Source organism: Sus scrofa, chromosome 10 (assembly GCF_054392235.1).
Source record: "Sus scrofa isolate SSC_HxYL_T2T_F1_AM1 chromosome 10, Sscrofa_HxYL_maternal_Yorkshire_Landrace_v2.0, whole genome shotgun sequence".
Classification (NCBI taxonomy): domain Eukaryota; kingdom Metazoa; phylum Chordata; class Mammalia; order Artiodactyla; family Suidae; genus Sus; species Sus scrofa.
The window spans coordinates 95,266,351-95,286,822 of record NC_139392.1 but is presented as its reverse complement, the minus strand read 5'-3'; the positions used below and the strand labels follow the sequence as shown (position 1 = coordinate 95,286,822).

Here is a 20,472-nt window from a genome sequence, read left to right as displayed (position 1 = left end):
GCCGTGAGCTGTGGTGTAGGTCGCAGACGCGGCTCGGATCCCGCGTGGCTGTGGCCCTGGAGTAGGCCGGTGGCTACGGCTCCGATTCGACCCCTAGCCTGGGAACCTCCATATGCCGCGAGAGCGGCCCAAGAAATGGCAAAAAGACGAAAAAAAAAAAAAAAAAAAAAAAAAAAAACAGTAAAAGCCTTCATATGTCTCGACTCAAAAACACCCCCTCTCCTACGCGCCGGCCCAGTCTGGAGTCATCTTGCCTACGTTTTCTCCCATCCCTCTCCAAACTTTCCCTTCAACACTCAGATTCTCGGAGTCCCTGGTGGCCTAGCAGTTAGCAGTGTTGTCACTGCTGCGGCAAGTTCAGTCCCTGCCACATGTCACAGGCGTGGCCAAAACAAACGCTCGGACTCCGTCCTTCTGACGTCAGCACCCAGGACATCAGAAACGACAGGGCGTGGACTGTGAGGTGACCTCAGAGCCCTGCAGGCGAGAGAGGCCTGGGCTCCAGACCCCATGACCGCAGCTCCGCTGCCTCGGGGGGCTCTAGGGTCTGCCTGCGGCTCTAACGAGTGTGAGTCTGAAGAACACATTCCTTTGTCTTTCTAGGGCCCAACCTGTGGCTTATGGAGGTTCCCAGGCTAGGGGTTGAATCTGAGCTGCAGCTGCCACCTACACCACAGCCACAGCAACACAGGGTCTGAGCCGTGTCTGCGACCTACACCCCAGCTCACGGCAACGCCGGATCCTTAACCCATTGAGTGAGGCCAGGGATCGAACCTGCAACCTCATGGGTACTAGTCAGGTTCTTAACCCACTGAGCCGCAGCGGGAACTCCTGAGGAAATATTCTGACTCGATGAGCCACATCCTCCTGGCTCCGTCAGCGACATTCAGGTTCAGCAAAGTGTGTTTCTTGCTCCCTGAGCGCATGGATGAGGTCCCAGGCTCTTTCAGAATCTGTGGGACGTGATGGACGCTTTCCCTAGAAGAAAACCCATGATTTTTTCTCATTCGGCACAGCAGACCGGAGGCCCTTCTGCGGAACCGTGCTGTGAATTCCCGGCTTAGAGCTCGGCCCGTGCGTGGCCTCTCTTTATCCACACCCCAAGGGGCCAGTGACAAAGTGGACACTCGGCACCCACCCACAACGAGAGAGCAAAGCAAAGGACTGTCTTCGTCGTCCTTGTCCGACGGGCACCCGAGTCCCAGGACTGTTTTCCTTTTCTTCCCATTTGTCTGTCTTATTTTGACTTTTGCTCACGGGGACAGGGTTTTGCGGCCAGCAGGTTTCGTGTCTGGTGAGAACCACCTCCTGGTTCACGGCTGCATCGGCCTTAAACATCTCACGTGAAGAGTTTGGCATTTATCCTGCGTCAGTATGGAGTCACCGAGTGTTTTAAATCGAGAGGAAAATGACCTGTTTAGGATTCAGGAACATCGTCGCTTCGTATTTCTTCTGGGCAGAAAAGTGGTTAGAACACAGGAGTTGGCTGTGCTCTAGTGGCCGGGATGCGGCACCCTCATTGCTGAGTTCAGACCCTGGTCTGGGAACCGAGGTCCCACATGCAGCCGCCGCGCACGCAGAGGTCGAAAGAAAAGAGGAAGAGCAAAGCAAGCCGTGCTCCTCAGTCCCCGGAGACTTTCATCGCCGGGGGTCTCAGGCTGTCGGAGGCGGCTTTGGCTCTCACCCTTCGAGGTGGGTGGAGAGCGCGCTGCAGGCTGCAGGGGGTGGGGGCCAGCGCGGCTGCTCACACCGTCCCCGCGGCCCGGGACAGAGCGTCTTCTGCCCTTCAAATGTCAGCGGTGCCACTGCCGGAACCGAGGGAGGGCGGCAGTGCCACCCAGCACAGCCGTCTGGAAGGACGTGGCGCGAATTGAGCCGCAGAGCTGACGGTTTACAGTGGGAAGGGAGGCCGAGATTGAGTAGGACTCCCAGGTTCCTGAGCTACATACGGACCGTAGTGTCACTCAGACGGAGGACCGGGAAACTGTGGGGATGCAGCGGCCACCCTTCGGCCTGACGCCCCGGCCGCGCGAACGCAGGGCTGCCGCGTAGACACTTGGTGCGGCTTTGGAAAGATGGGGTTTGCCCCCAGGTGTGTTTGGTGAGTCAGCTGAGGATCAAAAGACCAGTGGTGACGCTCTTCCAGCATTGGGCGTGGATTAGCTTTGGGACCATGACTTATTTATGACCTTGGGCCTCTGACTTATTTGTAACTTGAGGACCCCCGGGCGGTGTGTCCGGAAACGCCACCCTCAGGCCTGGAAAGCCTCCGAGAGAGCCAGCTCCCTCCTGTTTCCGACAGAGCCCAGCCAGCACCACCCAGGGGCCGCGGGGCCTCTGCCCGCGGCTGGGCTCCCTCCTGGGGCCTGTGACTCACCAGCTGCTGCAGGAGTGCTCTTCGGGGTTTGGGGGAGCTGCCCCCCAGTGCCCTGCCTGCAGTGCCATCGCATTTAATTACAGTAAAGCAGCCTTGTGGCCGAATCGCCCTGAGTAGATGGTCTGCGTCATTGTCAGTGGGAACGGCTTGAAGAAACCCTGTGGTGTTTGCCCGCAGAGTCTGCGCTGCAGCCCTGCAGCCCCGCCGTGGACGGGCCAAGGTTACTCCCCGGCCGGCCCCGGCCCTCGGCCCAGGACGCGTCCCGGGAGAGCCGCGGGCTCCTGCAGCCGCGCCTGGGAGGTCAAGGCAAGGACCTGCCAGCCGTGACTGTTTTTTCCAGAACCCACCTGCGACGGAAGGAGTGCGCCCAGCGAGAGAGCCAGCTGCAGAGTGGAAACATAAACACGGACTCCTTCTGATCCAGAAACCCTCGTTAATACACCGAGCTCTCGTCTCATCTCTGGGTTTTTCCATCTATTTATAGTTTCATCTTTGCCTGTGGCTGACTTGCAGGACCAGCGGGGGGTGACCTCAGATCTGCAGATAACACTCCCCTTGAGACTGGAGGAGGACCAGTGAAGACAGGGCTGCGGGGGGCTCCAGGCCTGCCGCAGAAGCCCGAAGGCCTCGCTCTTCGTCGGTAAGCTTGGGCAGACCTCGGGGGCCTCTGGGGGCCTCGGACCTGTGAGGACAGAAGGGCCCCTGGCAGCGTGCAGCAGTCGGGCCACGCGCAGAGGTGCTGCAGTCAGAAGCAGGGATGCACTTAGGGAACTGACAGGACCTTCCCAGGCGATCAGGGCAACCTGCTCCCACAAAAGCTGGATGGCCTGGAGGGCCCAGTGCAAGCAGGGCCGCAGGACATTTACATAGCATTGCTACTTTGTGTGCGTACATTTGTCAATTTCTTATTATAAATTTTGTTTAATTTTTGAAGCAAATAGGTGTGTTTTGGGTTTTTGTTTCAGCACCACACCTGCGGCTTGGGGATCTGCTGTTTGGCCGGCGTGCTCAGCGCGCCCTGTCCCTCCGCCCAGGGGCTCCTGCTGGCCCGGCCTCGAGCTCACCCAGCACTGTCCGGCCCGAGAAAGGGCGTCACGGAGCCCTGCCCCCTCCCACAGCCAGCTACCCGTCACCATGGCAGTGTGACCCCCAGCCTCGGGTCCCACCGGGGTCAAGAGGGTGGGAAGGCTGAGCCCACAGTGTCCCGAGGGCACACCTGGGGTTGCTGTTGCACAGATTCCTTGGAGGAAAGACCTGCCACAGGAAGCGTGTTTGAGCGACATTCTGGATGAGCGTGTCCTGTCTTCTTGCGGCTTCAAGGGCTGGGCTTCCGGCCGCCCCTCTCCTCTGCAGCCTCCTCTCTAGGTTAATGCAACCCCCACCCCCCGGTCACAGCCTCGCAGCCATGTACACATGAGCTTGTCAATCCTTACATGTTTTCCAGAAGATCTGTAATGTGCTGCCTCTCAGGTGTTTTCGGGGGGACGGGTCAGATTTACCCATTTCACCGTAATGGAAGTGGAAACCTTCTCATCCTGTCGCCGTTTTCTCCTCAAACACACCTGTACCTGTAGGTTATATGCTTGAGCCCATTCTGCTATTCAGTTGGTCCTCTGAATTGTATAACTTATTTCTCCCAAACTCATTCTATGAGGCCACCATCACCCGACACCAAAACCAGACAAAGATACCACAAAAAAAGAAAACCACAGGCCAATTTCACTGATGAACAGAGATGCAAAAAATCTCAACAAAATACTAACAAACCGCATCCAACACGACATTAAAAGGATTGTACATCATGATCAAGTGCGATTTATCCCAGGGATGCAAGGGGTCTTCAATATCCACAAATCCATCCGTGTGATACACCACATTAACAAGCGGAAGAATAAAAACCACGTGATCCTCTCCATAGACGCGGAAAAAGCCTTTGACAAAACCCAACACCCATTTCTGATAAAAACCCTTCAGAGAGTGGGCATGACGGGAACTTACCTCAACATCAGAAAGGCCATATATGACAAACCCACAGCAAACATCATCTCAATGGTGAAAAGCTGAAAGAAGTTATAAATAGATGGAAAGGTAGGCCATGCTCGTGGATTGGAAGAGTTAATATTATCAAAATGACTATACTACCCAAGGCAGTCTACAGATTCAATGCAATCCCTATCAAAGTACCAAGGACATTTTTCACAGAACTCAAACAAAATATTTTAAAGTTTGTTTGGAAGCCCAAAAGACCCAGAATAGCCAAAGACATCCTGAAAAAGAAAAATGGAGCCGGAGGAATCAGGCTCCCGGACTTCAGACTATACCACAAAGCAACAATCATCAAAACCATATGGCACTGGTACAGAGACAGACATATAGATCAGTGGAACAGGATAGAAAGCCCAGAATTAAACCCATGCACCTACAGCCAATGCATCTATGACAAAGGAGGCAAGAATATACAATGGAGGAAAGACAGCTTGTTCAATAAGTGGTGCTGGGAAAACTGGACAGCTGCATGGAAAAGAAGGAAATTAGAACACTCCCTAACACCATACACAAAAAGAAACTCAAAAGGAATTAAAGACCTAGATATAAGACCAGACACTATAAAACTCCTGGAGGAAAACATAGGCCAAACACTCTGTGACATAAACCACAGCAACATCTTCATAGATCCACCTCTTAGAGTCATGACAGTGAAAACAAAAATTAGCAAATGGGACCTAGTTAAAGTTAAAAGTTTCCGCACCGGAGTTCCGGTCGTGGTGCAGTGGTTAACAAATCCAACCAAGAACCATGAGGTTGCAGGTTCGATCCCTGGCCTTAATCACTGGGTTAAGGATCCGGCATTGCCATGAGCTGTGGTGTAGGTTGCAAGATGTGGCTCGGATCCCGTGTTGCTGTGGCAGTGGTGTAGGTTGACAGCTACATCTCCAATTCGACCCCTAGCCTGGGAACCTCCATATGCCGTGGGAGCGGCCCAAGAAATGGCAAAAAGACAAAAAAAAAAAAAAAAAGTTTCTGCACAGACAAGGAAACTCTAAACAAAATGAAAAGACAACCCACAGAATGGGAGAACATCTCTGCAAGTGAATCGACTGACAAGGGATTCATCTCCAAAATGTATCAACACCTTCGGCAGCTCCATACCAAAAAAACAAACAACCCCATCAATAAATGGGCAGAAGATCTAAACAGGCAGTTCTCCAAAGAAGACATACAGATGGCCAAGAAACACATGAAAAGATGTTCAACATCACTCATTACCAGAGAAATGCAAATCAAAACCACTCGGAGGTACCACCTTACACCCGCCAGAATGGCCATCATCCAAAAGTCTACAAACAATCAGTGCTGGAGAGGCTGTGGAGAAAAAGGAACCCTATGACACTGCTGGTGGGGTTGTAAAGTGGTGCAACCACTGTGGAAAGCAGTATGGAGATTCCTCAGAAAACTAAACATAGAATGACCATTTGATCCAGCAGTCCCACTCCTGGGCATCTACCCAGAGAAAACCACAACTCGCAAAGACACCTGTACTCCGATGTTCATGGCAGCACTATTTTCAATGGCCAAGACATGGAAACCACCTCAATGTCCATCGACAGAGGAGTGGATCAAGAAGATTTGGTCCATATACACAATGGAATATTACTCAGCCATTAAAGGGAAGAAGTACTGGCGTTTTCAGCAACATGGATGGACCTAGAAACTATCATGCTGAGTGAAGTCAGCCATACAATGAGACACCAACATCAAATGCTTTCACTGACATGTGGAATCTGAAAAAAGGACAGATTGAACTTCTTTGCAGAACAGATGCTGACTCACAGACTTTGAAAAACGTATGGTTTCCAAAGAAGACAGTTGGGGAGTGGAAGGACATGCTGGGGTTGTGGGATGGAAAGCCTATAAACTGGACTGTGATGATCATTGTACAACTATAAATGTAATAAATTCATTGAGAAATAAAAAAATAAAAATAAAAACTTTATTCCTAAAAAAAAGAAAAAGGAGTTCCCTTGTGGCTCAGTGATTAACAAATCCGACTAGGAACCATGAGGTGGCAGGTTTGATCCCTGGCCTTGCTCAGTTGGTTAAGGATCCAGCATTGCCGTGAACTGTGGTGTAGGTCGCAGACACAGCTCAGATCTGGCGTTGCTGTAGCTGTGGCGTAGGGCGGCAGCTGCAGCTCTGAATCAACCCCTAGCCTGCGAACCTCCATATGCCGCAGGCATGCCCCTCCCCCCCCGGAAAAAAAAGGTGGTGTTTCAGACCCCGTCTGCACCTCAGACTCTGGAGAACATTCCACTTGAATCCAGCAAAGCACCCCCCAGCTGGCCCTGCCCTTGTCCTGCATCCCTCTCCTTCTTTTTCAAATAAAAATTACTTATGTTTAAGGCTCAGGATGGGACAGTTTGATGTATGCACTCATGGCGAGGCAGGCACCACACTCAAGTTGACTGACCCCACATCAGCTCACACACACAATCACCTCTTTTTCTTTTTTTGTGGTGAGAACATAAGATCTGCCTTTTAACAAATTTCAAGTGTGTAGTACAGCACCGTTGATCATAATTGCATTGCAGTGCATTAGATCTCTAGGATATACTCATCCTAAAACTAAAACTTTGGAGTTCCCATTGTGGCTCCGAAGGTTAAGAACCTGATTAGAATCCACAAGGACGCAGGTTTGATCCCTGGCCTCGCTTAGTGGGTGAAGGATCTGGCATTGCCACAAACAGTGGTGAGTAGGTTACAGATGTGGCTCAGATTCCACATTGCTGTGGCTGTGGTGTAGGCCGGCAGCTCCAGCTCCAGCTCAGCCCCTAGCCCAGGAACTTCCATGTACCGCAGGTGCAACTGTACAAGGAAAAAAAGAAAAACCTGAAACTTTCTGCTCTTTGACCAGCGTCTCCCCATCTGCCCCAAGCCCCAGTCACTGTAACCACCATTCTACTCTCTGATCTTACAGGTGCAGCTTTTTTAGATTCTGTTTGTGAGAGAGAGCATGCGTGTCTGTCTTTCTGTGTCTGGCTTAGTTCACCGAGCATCTATCTACTGTTGCTGCGAATGCTAGGAATTCCTTTTTCAAGGCTGGATACTATTCCGTTGTGTGGATATACTGCACTTCCTTTCTCCATTCATCGGGCAGTGACACAGGGTACCCTCAAGTCTGGCCGCTATAGTTAGTGCTGTGGTGAACGCAGGCGTGCGGAGATCCCTTTGTGACACTCTCTTCATGTGCATTGAAGATATGCCCAGAAATGAGATTGTTGGGTCTCGGGCCGTTCTGTGCTTAATTCGTTGAGGAGCCTCCCTGCCGGTTCCGAGACAGCCGCGTGAATCTGTGGTCCTGCCAGCAACGTACGGAGTTTCGTCTCCTCCACGTCCTTCTTTGTCTTTTCGGTAACAGCCTTCCCAGCCGGCTCGAGGTGGATCTCACTGTGGTGGCGGTTTTCGTTTCCGTGATGATTCGTGATGTGCACCTTTTCATGCACCTTCGGCCACTTGTCGGTCTTGAGAAAGGTGTTTGCAGCTCCTTTGCCCATTTTGAAATCAGATTACCTGGGGTTTTGTTTGTTTTGTGCTGTTGGGTTGCAGGAGTTTTTTGTTTTGCTAAGGAGCTGGATGCTAACCCCTTATCAGATGTGGTTTGCAAATGCTTTCTCCCATCCCGTAGATTTGCTTTGTCACTCTGTTGATTGTTTCCTTTTTTGTGTGCAGAAGTCTTTGTTTGATGCAATTCCATGTGTCTGTTTTTCTTCTCTGGGTTTTTTTTTGGAAGTGGGGTTGTCTTTAGGGCCGCACCTCAGCATATGGAGGTTCCCAGTCTAGGGGTTGAATTGGAGCTATAGTCACTGGCCTACACCACAGCCACGGCAACGCCAGATCCGAGCCTCATCTGTAACCTGCACCACAGCTCACGGCAACACCGGATCCTTAACCCACTGAGCAAGGCCAGGGATTGAACCTGCATCCTCATGGATGCTAGTCAGATTCATTTCCACTGAGCCACGACAGGAAGTCCTGTTTTTTCTTTGATTATATGTTTTTGGTCTCACAACTAAAAAATTATTGCTCAGACTGATGTCAAGAAGCTATGCCCTATGTTTTCTTTTAATATTTTTATGGTTCCAGGTCTTATGTTTAAATCTTGAATCTATTTGGAGTTGATTTTTTGTATATGCTATGAGATAAGCATCCAGTTTCATTCTTCAACATATTCATTTCTCCAACACCATTTGTTAAAGACACGATCCTTTTCTCATTTCCCTTTTGTTGGCACCCTTGTTGGAGATCATTTGATCAAAATGCTAGTACCATACTGTTTGGATTGTTGTAGCACTGTAATGTATTTTTTTTTTTTTTTTTTGGTCTTTTTGGTATTTCTTGGGCCGTTCCCACGGCATATGGAGGTTCCCAGGCTAGGGGTCCAATCGGAGCTGTAGCCACCAGCCTATGCCAAAGCCACAGCAACGCGGGATCCGAGCCGCATCTGCGACCTACACCACAGCTCACGGCAACGCCGGATCGTTAACCCACTGAGCAAGGCCAGGGACCAAACCTGCAACCTCATGGTTCCCAGTTGGATTCGTTAACCACTGCACCACGATGGGAACTCCTGTAATATATTTTGAAGTCAAGAAATGTGATGCTGGAGTTCCCGTCATCACTCAGTGGTTAATGAATCCGACTAAGAACCATGAGGTTGTGGGTTTGATCCCTGGCCTTGCTCAGTGGGTTGAGGATCCGGCATGGCTGTGAGCTGTGGTATAGGTTGCAGACACGGCTCAGATCCCACGTTGCTGTGGCTCTGGGGTAGGCTTGGCAGCTACAGCTCCGATTGGACCCCTAGCCTGGGAACCTCCATATGCCGCGGGTGCAGACCTAGAAAAGGCAAAAAAAGACAACAACAACAACAAAAAGAAATGTGGTGCTTCCAGCTTTATTCTTCTTGTTCAAGGTTGCTTTGGCTATTTAAGGTCTTCTGCAGTTTCTATTTCTGTGAAGAATGACATTTGGATTTTGATAGGGATTACGTTGAATCTATGGATCACTTTGGGTAGTGTGGATATTTTAACAATATCAATTCTCCAATGTATAAATGAAATTGTCTTTTCATTTATCTTTGTCTTCTTTAATTTCCTTCATCAGTGTTTTATAACTTTCAGTGTGCCAGTCTTTGGTTAAGTTTGTTCCTTAGTATTTATGCTTTTCAATGCCATTGTAAATGGTATTGTTTTCCTGGGAGTTCCTTTTGTGGCACAGCGGAAATGAATCCGACTAGTATCACAAGGATGTGGGTTCAATCCCTGGCCTCACTCAGTGGGTTGGGGATCCACTGTTGTATGATCTGTGGTATAGGTTGCAGACATGGCTCCGAGTCTGCATGGCTATGGCTGTGGCCGACAACTGTAGCTCCAATTCGACCCCGAGCCTGGGAACTTCCATATGCCTTGAGTGTGGCTCTACAAAGCAAAAAAAAAAAAAAAAAAAAAAAAAGATTTTGTTTTCTTAACTTCCTTTTCAGATAGCTCTTTTTTGTGTATAGATACAGCACTGATTTTTGTACTTCAGTCTTACACCCTGCTCCTTTACTGAATTTATCATTTCTAACTATTTTTGTTGTGGAGTCTTAAGAGTTACTTACCTATATGATCATGTCATCTACAAACAGAAATTTTACTTCTTCCTTCCAGTTTGGATGCCTTTTATTTCTTTTTCTTGTCTAATTGCTCTGGCTCGAACTTTCAGTTATATGCTGAACAGACGTAGCAAGAATGGGCATCCTGCCTTGTACCAGCTCTTAGAGGGAAAGCTTTTAATTTTCCCTGTTAATTATTATTAATTAATTATGTGGACTTTGCATTTATGTTTTATTGTGTTGAGTTCCTTCAGGTTTTGTGAATGGAAGTTGAGTTTCGTCAGTGCCTTTTCTGCTTCTCCTGGGATGATCATATGGTGTTTATCCTTTGTCCTGGTTGATGGATTTGTGCAGGTTGAAACCGCCCTCGCATCCCAGGGGTAGATCCCCCTCGGTCATGGTCTACAGCCCTTTCAGGAGCTGTTGAATTGGGGATACACAACTGTCTCTGGAGGATGAGCAGTGGCCCAGCTCGGAAGGCAGGGTGTTGAGGGCTCTGGTTGTCTCTGGCAGGGGCCCCAGGACCCTCAGTGGAGAAGCTGCTGGGCCCCCTGCTGTTTTTTGCCCTGTGAGGGACCTCGCAGCAGGGGATTCCTTCTGGCACCAAGATGTGCCGGTCAGGGATGGGGCGACAGATGTCTTTCCTGGGTTCTGGGCCCCCGCCGCGGCTGCCATTCCTCAGTGCACTCCGGGGCCTCCTTGGGGCTCATCCTCTGTGCCGAGTTGGTAGATTGTGGTTTCTGTGCCGGGACAGGGGCTGAGGCCTCCGGGTCCCTGCTGCGTCACCTGCACCTGTCCTCTCGCTTCTCCCTGCTGGGACTCGGCCAGTGGGTGTCCCACACCATGGTGCCAGGCATGCTCTGGATGCCAGCTGGGCAGCCCCTGAGTACACGGCCAGATTTTCGTGCCCTGCACCCCCGACCCTCTTGAAATTAGAGGTGTGTTTCTGGCACTTCTGTCTTTCCTAAGATGACTCCCCTTTTGGTGGTTTGGATGCAGACTAAACAAAACCAATAACTGATAACCCTTAAAGTCCCTGTGGGACATAGGACTTGGGTTATTGTCTTTTCAATGAAACATTGTGTCGCCTAGACAACCTGTGTCTCCACCTGCATCCTTTGAAAACCCTGGCAAGAAGGAGAGTGTGTGGGGCGTTTGGAGCCTCAGGTCTTCATTTCTCCTTTGAATCCCGTCTGATGGAGACTGTTCCTGGCTGGCTGCGGGATCTCCCCAGTGAGTTCCCACAATATGCCCCCCAGTTCGTGTGCCCAGCAGGCCTGCAGAGAAGGGGTCCCACACACACACTCTGCAGGAGGAGCAGCCCCAGGCCGATTCCCTGGTCTGCACATCAAACCGAAGGCTTCCTGTCCAGCTGCCATGGGAGCCGCCTCAGACCCACTTTCTGCTCTCAAACTGCTGACCCAGTGAACCCTGAGACGAGTCAAATTATACCTGTGCTGACGCCACAGCTGAGTGGAATAGCAGCTTGGAGCTCGGTCTGCACCGCAGCTATGTGGTTATGTTACCTGAGCACCTACAGGCTCCTGTCTACTACCCAGGGCTGCCCCTCCGTCTAAGAGGCACTCAAGTGCTTGGTCTAATGCAGAAAGTCTTTAACTTATAATTTTGCCAACCTAAAATGACAAAAGCCAGGCAGGTCCCAACAGGTCCCTGTTGATGGTGGGCTGTGGGCTGCAGGCTTCTGGTGGGACTTCTGGGCCAGGAAGTGAGGCCTGGAGCTGGAGAGCTGGGCGTGGTTCCTGGGGGGCCGGTGGAGGAGGCGAGGCGCTGAGCCTGCCACGTGGCCCTGCGGCAGCCGTCCGTGGCTTCGGCTGTGGGCGGGGTTGCTCCTTCTCAGCCCGTCCCTTGGGGATAGTCGCAGGCTCTGCATCAAGCTAAGCCTGGGATCCCAGGCCAGCAGCCCTTCGGACTGGTAAACACGTCAGACAATTGGAGCGTAAAAGTTGCTCCTTTTAGTGGGTCTGGAAATGTCCCTCTCTCCCAGCCGCAGGTCGCCCCTCTTTATTTAGGATTTCCTGCAGAAATCACCACTTCAGCCTCTCGAGGGGGACATTTCCTCCCTTCCGGAAACCCCTTTTATTGGAATTTTCCAAGGACAAAAGCAGTCCATATTTACTGCCATTCATATGGAAAACGGAGAAAATTCCAAAGCAGGAAATCGTTAACTTCTGTGTCTCACCATCGAGAAAGAAGCCCTTTTGTTGCTGACCTGAGCCCTTCGGATGTCGCTCAGGCTTGTGCAAGCGGCGTCTAGCTGAGGTCGGGGGCCCAGGCATGTCTGCTCTGGCCACCGTCGCCAGACCCCACCGCGGCTGGGCGTCCGAGATCGAGGCCTGGTGGGTTCCAGAGAGGGCCCCCCCCCCCCCCCCGTAACAGACGGTGTCTTCTCGTGGTGCTTCCTCGGTGTGGAGGGGAGGCCTCGCGGGTCCCCTCCTCTTTGCAGAAGGAGGCCAGTGCTGTCGGTCGGAGCCCCACCCTCAGGCCCTCTTTTAACCCTGTTACCTCCCTAGAGGCCCCATGTCCAAATGCAGTCGTATTGGGGGTCGGGGCTTCAACCTGTGAATCTGGGGAGACACGAGGGTTTGAGGTACAAGTCTGGGCTTCTTCCCCACGTGGATGCTTTTGCCCCGTCACCCCTCCTCCCGGTGTAACCCCTTCCCGTTGAGTGGGGCTGGGCTCTGGGCCTGAACTCTTATGCTAGGCCAGCCGTGTGGTGAAGGGGGTTTATAGGTGTGGTCAGGCTACCGAATCAGTTGACTTCGAGTTATTCACAAGGAAGATTGCCTTGGGTGGGCCTGGCCTAATCAGGCAAGCTCTTTTATTTATTTGTTTTTGCTTTCAGGGCCACACCCATGGCACAAGGAAGTTCCCAGGCTAGGGGTCGAATCAGAGCTGCAACTGCCAGCCTACACCACAGCCACAGCAATTCCGGATCCCCGACCCACTGAGCAAAGCCAGGGGTTGAACCCGCATCCTCATGGATACTAGTCAGGTTCGTTCTGCTGCACCACACTGGGAACTCCCAGGGCAAAGCTCTTTTAAAGCAGAGGTTTTATTCCTGGCTGGCCTCAGAGAAAGAAAGCAAAAACCCGTGTCGGGGTGCCTGCCTGTGGCAAGGGGTGGCTTCCAGGAGCTCAGAGTGTTCCCCTGGCCAACAGCCAGCAAAGCCCAGGGACTCCGTGAACTCAGAACTCAGGCAAGGACTTGCTGCTGTGGATCAGTGGTTAAGAACCCAACTAGTATCCATGAGGATGAGGGTTCGAACCCTGGCCTCACTCAGTGGGTTAAGGATCCAACGTTGTCGTGAGCTGTGGTGTAGGTTGCAGATGCAGCTTGGATCCCACGTTGCTGTGGCTGTGGTGTAGGCCGGTGGCTACAGCTCCGATTCAACCCCTAGCCTGGGAACCTCCATATGCTGCGGGTGCAGCCCTAAAAAGACAAAAAAAATTAAAAATGTTAAACATTTAAAAAAAGAAAGACATTTATACCCGTTGATGCCTAGCAAGAGGGTGGACCGATTGGAGAACCACGAGCCCCACTCACACGTGGACACGGTCTCGATGCTGCCTCCACAGGTGTCTTAAAGGGTCATCTCGTGACGGGGGTGCAAGTTGGACTGGGTGTTCTCTGCCTCCTCGCCCATCTGGAGGTCTGTGGGTCTGTGAGTCGGTGGGCTCTCTGGCTCAGACGTGGGAGTGGGAGCGAGGTTCTAGGTAGCTTCTACGTGTCTGCCAGGAGCCCTGTGAGAGCTGGGCTTGGGACCCTGTGTCACAGCACGCGCCCCGGTAACACTGACTGGGTACTCGAGTCTGGCCCCGGAGCGGGCACCGCGCCGCTTTTCCAGGGAAGAAGACCGCGTGTCAGCCTTGACCCTTCTCAGGCGGGTGTGTCTTCTTCCTGCAGGTCTAAGGCATGTGTTTTCCTTCCTTTTTTATTGTAACTCTAAGACCAGACTGAGCATCAAGAGAAGAACTTTGAAGTGAAACCCGGAAGCTCAACGGGAAGAAGGAGGGCAAAGGAAATGAAAACCAGAGATTTGAGAAGAAAGACCGGAAACTTGGCAGTGCCCTCTCCAAGCCAGGCCAGCAGTTTTATTGCAGGCCGTCTGCGTTCCAGGTGCGGGGTGGGCATGACTGTCCTCTGGCGACTGCTCTGCTGTGTCGGATGAAGTCTCCAGCGTTTACAAAACCAATCAAAGTGGCATTAGCATGTCCACGCATGTGTGCACACACACACACACACACACACACACACACTCTCTCACACACAGGTGGGCATGCCAGGCTGCCCACTCAGTGTTTGTGCCCCGTCCTTTGGCGGTCGTTCAAGCCCAAATGGTTATTTGGGTGAACTTTTCAAACAGGAATTTGTTCTTTAATTTTAATTATTTTGAAGTTCCTGCTGGCCTAGTGGTTAGGGACTCAGCATTGTCACTAATGCGGGTGGGGTCACTGCTGTGGCATGGGTTCAATCCCTGGCCTGGGAACTTCTGCATGCTACAGGCACAGCCAAAAAATATTTTTAAATTATTTTTATTTTATTGAGAACTTCAAGAATTCCATCAGTTCAAATATTGGCTCAAATATCAAAGTAGAAAAATAACCTTTCCTTTCTATTCTTAACAGGCCTATAAAAATTCCTTTTGTCACTTGTAGTGAACTCTTGGCAAGTTGTGTGTGTGATGCCACAGCTGTTAAACCCAGGGAAGGAGACGTAAAGGGGAAGAAATTACTGCGATTTTTGGCTCTGTAAGTACAGAATGTGCCCCTACCATGTGTACCACCAACAACTGCTGGAATGCAGAGGTGACCGGGATTTTACTGTAGAACAGTCGGGAAACGATCGATTCTCAGTTTGTAACAATGTCTGACCTTTGCTCCCCACCGTCTGATGGTCTGAACACACAGGCCCTCGAGGAGGATAGTTTTGAAGATGTGCTCTAGGCCATGGCAGGGCTGCTTTCTGGGGGACTGACACTCCTGAGAACACCAATGATAAACTCTGCATTAAGTAGGAAAAACAGGTTGGAAGAGACGTGTGCTCCAGCAAAATCAGGCAGGAGCTGGAAGGACACAGTCCTGGAAACAAGGGAAGCAACCAGGGAGCCGGATGTAGCCACGTTCCCCTGCTTCTCTCCCTTGGCCAGTTGCCGCTTCTCCTGGCACATGTGACAAGAGAGTTCCAGCAAAAAGGCGCAGTGTTACGAGATGAAGGGAGAAGTTGGGGGTTGAGGCTGCCAGAGCATCTGGGGACGGGGAGGAAGTCGTACAAGGAGGGATGCAAAGAGAGGGCATCTTCCCAATTTGTGTCAGAAGCTTTCACAGGCCGGGCTGGCTCCTGACTGTGTCCAGGAATCCACAGCTGGAGGGTTAGAGGGATAAGGGCACGGGGCTGCTCAGCGCAAGGGACAGTGTGGGTCCAGTGCCATCACATTGTCAGGGCCCAGTCAACACCCTGGCTTCCCCAGAACGGACACAAAGGGAACCAGGTCACATTCCAGGACAGCGGTCAGCCAGCTGTGGTCATAAGAGACGATGCAGGAGAAGCTCAGGAAAGAACAAAATTAATTATTCCCACTGAAGGGGGAGGCATGGCACGCCACCCGGGGCCATGTGGGAAGACGCCAGGGTGGTCAGGAGTGAGGGGAAGGCCGAGGCCAGGACCTTTATTGGGGTTTCTGTGAGAGGGAAAGGCAAGGCAGAGCGGGGCACACACTCAGGACTGGCTGGTTTGAATACTTCCAGCAGGCTCCAAGCCGTAGGGGGTGGCCCTGGCTCTGATCATGGTGAAGGCAGAGAAACCCTGCCACCTGGGGTGAGTGGTCACGTCAGAGGGCTGGCTCTGGACTGGTTAGTTTACAGATCAAAGACATGCTTCCAGCTGAGCCTTTTGGCATTGCGAAGAATTAGCTTGGAGTTCCCGCTGTAGCACAATGGGATCAGCAGTGTCTCTGCCACATCAGGTCACAGATTCAATCCCCAGCCTGGCATGGTGGGTTAAATGATCTGGTGTTGTTGCAGCTGCAGCAAAAGTTGCAACTACAGCTTGGATATGATCCCTGGGCTAGCAGATTATTTTCCGGGTTTTGTTTTGTTTTGTTTTGTTTTTTGCTTTTTAGGGCCGCTCCTATGGCATATGGAGGTTCCCAGGCGAGGGGTGTAATTGGAGCTACAGCTGCCGGCCTGCACCACAGCCACAGCAACTAGGGATCCCAGCTGCATCTGCAGCGTACACCACAGCTCATGGTAACACCAGATGCTTAACCCACTGAGCAAAGCCAGGGATCAAACCTGCATCCTCATGGATACTAGTCAGGTTCATTAACCACTGAGCCATGACCGGAGGCCAAAAAAAATTTTAAATGCAAGCAATAGAAGATGGTATTCTCTAGAGCAGAGAAGAAAACTAAAGCAGACCTGCCCTAACAGAGATAAAACTACCTCCACAGGATCAAGGAGATCTGCCAACAGCTTAACTTCCTGCCAGAAAAACGAACGAGTAGACGTCAGTTCTTTGTAGGGACAGATAATGCGAGCCAGTCTCTACAGTATGTCACGATGTCAAGTATACAGTGAAAACCCACTGCGTGTGCCAGGAAACTTGAGCCATAATCAAGAAGGGAATCAAGGGAGTTCCTGTCATGGCGCAGCACAAACGAATCCAACTAGGAACCACGAGGTTGAGGGTTCAATCCCTGCCCTCACTCAGTGGGCTAAGGGTCCAGTGTTGCTGTTGAGCTGTGATGTAGAGAGCAGACGTGGCTTGGATCTGGCATTGCCATGGATGTGGTATAGGCTGGCAGCCGTAGCTCTGATTAGACCCCTAGCCTGGGAACCTCCATATGCCATGGGTCCGGCCCTAAAAAAAAAAAGGCAATAAGTAAATAAATTTGAAGATATAAATCAAATAACTTTTCTATACACCTTAAACTTATACAGTCCTATATGCCAATTATATCTCAATAAAACTGGAATAAATAAATTCGAAGAGTTTGTGGTCACAATTTTCTATAACTGATGGAAGACACAAACTCACAGATCCAAGAAACTCAATTAATCCCAGCCAAAATAAACACAAAGAAACCACTTCCCCACATATGATAATTAGATGATTAAAAACCAGAGATAAGAGTAAATCTTAAATGTAGCTAAAGAAAAAGTGCACATCACATTCAAGGTAATATGGTGGGATGATATCCGATTTCTCATCAGAAACAGTGAAAGCCAGAAGACGATGGAATGGCGTCTTTAAAGTTCTGGAAGTACTTACAAACCAAGCAGCCTAAATTTTATACCCAGTGAAAACATTCTTCAAAATGATGGTAAATTATTTCATTGCGGAAGTACAAAAAGCTCTGAGAATTGGGAACCCATGGACCAGCACTAAAAGAAATGCTACAGGAAGTTCTTAAAGCTTGTGGGAAACTAACCAAGACAGAAATCTGGACCTACAAGAAGGAATGAAGCCTAGAATACAGATGAATGTAAAAGATTTTTGTCTTAATTTCTTTAAATTCTACCTCTTTAAAGCAATCATAATACTAAGATGATGAATTGTGGCATTTATGACACATGTAAAATTGAAACAGTAATAACAGAGGCAGGGTAAGTGGATATGATACTGTTTGAGTTTTTACACTGAATGTCAAGTTTACAACATGAAGGTAGATTATGATAACCCAATGCTGCGCATGTAACCCTAGAATGACTATAACAGTTGATGAAGTGAACCAAATACTCATGTTTGGATTTAAGTGTCAAAATTGTGACTTGGGTCTTAAAAACCATGAAAAAAAATGTTTGGGCGAAAGCAATGATTATCAACAGGAAATTGTGATGCTTGTCCTTATTGCATAATGTTTGCAATATTACACCCCAACAAAGGACTTCTTATAATTAAGGTGAATTAAACTTTGTTTATAAATTTTTGGAGGATATGTTGATATCTTTGGAAGTAATTGGAGTGATTTTTTTGTAGGTGTTACACAACCAGGGATGGGAAATGTTGCGTGTTTGTTTGCCTGCCCTCACTCACTCAGGACATGTGGACGTTCTGGCCAGGCACCAAACCTGTGCCACAGCAGTGAAAATGTTGGATCCTTAACTGCTAGGTCACCAGGGGACTCTGGGATTTTTTTTTTTTTAATCTCTTTAGGGCCACTCCTGCGGCATATGGAAGTTCCAGGCAAGGGTTCAAATTGAGCTGTAGCTGCCAGCCTTCACCACCACCACAGCAATGTGGGATCTGAGCCGCATCTGTGACATACACCACAGCTTGTGGCAACACCAGATCCTTAACCCTCTGAGCAAGGCCAGGGTTCAAACCCGAGTCCTCATGGATACTAGTTAGGTTCGTTACTGCTAAGCCATGATGGGAACTCCAGAAATTTTTTTTTTTTAATAAATGCATTTAGGTAGGCGAATGCATTTGCTTCCGAGTAGGCCGGATTTAATTATGTAGAGAACTATCACCCCATCCTTGGAATTTAAGGCAAGGATTAAAAACATTCACTAGTTACAAAATGACTTTGACACCAAAGTCAGATACATATTCTACAAAAAATAAAAGTTATAAACCAATATCTCTTATGAATATCGATGCAAAAATCCTCCACAAGATACTAGCAAACTGTATCCAGCAACATATTACAAGATGCTACACCGTTAACCAGTAGCTTTTATTCCTAGAATGCAAGAATGGTTCAACATACAAAGATTCATCCATGCAGTATCACACATTAACCTGACGAATGGTTCAACCCCGCTGGATCATCTCAGATGACGCGGAAAAACGCCTTTGACAGCGTGCGGTCCCATTTGATGATAGAAATACTGCCTGCTCAGGTCCCAGGTCACAGCTGAGGGTGCGCTGAGGGCGCCTGCTCTGCACACAACCTGCACTCGAGACTCGGGACTGTGTACCTCTCTCCGGTGGACACACCAGCACCTCTGAAAATTTACGTCTGCTTTTACGATGGGCTGTAGACGAAACAGCAGGTCACCTGTGGGCTGAGCGCCACTTCCCCGAGGGGATGGACGGGAGGGGGAGGGAAGTGCATCCCCCCACCCCCCGACTCTGTTCAAAGCTGCGGTCTCCAGGGATGGAAGTACTGTCTGGATCTCGAGTGGGTGCAGAAATGCTGTGACGTGTCGGTGCCTGGACCCTGCCCTTGCCTCAGAATCAAGGTCCCAGTACCTCGTCTCCAGCCCCCCATGGCTGCAGCAGGCCATTGACCTGGGCGGCCCTGGAGACGCTTTGGGCTCAGAATGTGAGCAGGGGGGCTGTGACGAGGCGGTGGTGCCGGGGCTCGAGTGTCTGGTTGATTCGGGTCATATCCCAGGTAGGTGCGTTCGCGTGGTTCACTCAAGGATGCAGCTTCCTGGAGACCCAGAGGCCCCCGCCTTTCGGGGGCGGGGGGGGGGGGTCCGAGGCTTGGTCCCATTGCCAGGGACCGCTCTGGAAACTGGACATTCGACCCAATCCAGGTGGCAGCACAAGAAGCCATTCTGTCCCCAGCTCTTGCTGGAGAAAGGACAGCTTGCTGGACGCGGCCCTTGAGTCTTCATTTCCCAGACTTGGGGAAGTGGCTTGACTCCCGGGGACAAGGCCCCTGCTGCTTTCCTTGTCTCGGTGCTGGAGGCGCGGGGCACATGGAGAAGCAGAGCCTCCCCTTCGGCGTGCTCTGGGCTTTGGGCTGGAAGCTCGCAGGACGGAGAGAGGGTTTCCAGCAATGACACTGTGTCCGGGTGGGTGCGGGTGGGCTGGCGCTGTGCCCACACGCCTGGCAGAGCTCTCAGCCTGCGGGACCCTCCTCCCGTCGGGCGCCTAGACCCTACAGCACCTGCTTCTGGCCATAACTTTTCTCTGGCCTCTTGTTCTTTTCTTACTTGCCTTTGTCCTGGTTTTTTAATATTTCATATGCTCCTCTTTTTCCAGTAGATTATATTTTGTCCAGTCCTCAGGCCATACCTCTGTACATAAGAAAATTAAATAATGCTGACAGGTGCAACAGGTGTTGTTCTTGAGTCGGGTCCTGTGGGTTACCATTCTTGTTCTGGCACCTGCCAGCGAGTCACCTCAATTCCCTGATTTGCGAGAGGGCATAATTATGGGGTTAGCATCAGGACTAAATGAGACACTCACTAATCATAGGACTGACCTGCAGGTCAAGTGCAGTACCCCCTCCAGCAGGACAGAAGGTTTCGTAAAGGGCAGATGGCATGCCACGGGCATTGTCAGTGTGAAGGGCTCCTGGTCAGCAGGTATGGATTGGAGTTGGGCTCAACCCTTGCCAGTGGGCCCCCCTGTAAGAGCCGCACAGCCTCTGTGAAGTCTGTTCAAGAGGAATACAGCGTATTTCGTAGGATTTGGGGGACTGCATCGGAGAAGATCCGCAAAGCATTTAGCAAAGTGCCAGGAGTGCCAA

General features: G+C 50.5%; 1 long non-coding RNA gene across 3 annotated transcripts in view; it reads left to right on the top strand.

Moving 5' to 3' along the window:
• The window catches only part of LOC106505221 (uncharacterized), a 42,761-nt gene extending 22,709 nt beyond the window's left edge, over positions 1-20,052 (top strand). Inside the window, exons 2-4 of one of the 3 annotated variants that reach the window (XR_014818190.1) lie at positions 13,994-14,162; positions 14,702-14,794; positions 18,734-20,052. This is a non-coding gene — a long non-coding RNA (uncharacterized LOC106505221). Of the gene's footprint in view, positions 1-13,993; positions 14,163-14,671; positions 14,795-17,257; positions 17,530-18,733 lie in introns of those variants that run through there. The other 2 variants (XR_001299412.3, XR_014818191.1) reach the window with 2 other exon arrangements.
• Positions 20,053-20,472: the final 420 nt, after the last annotated feature.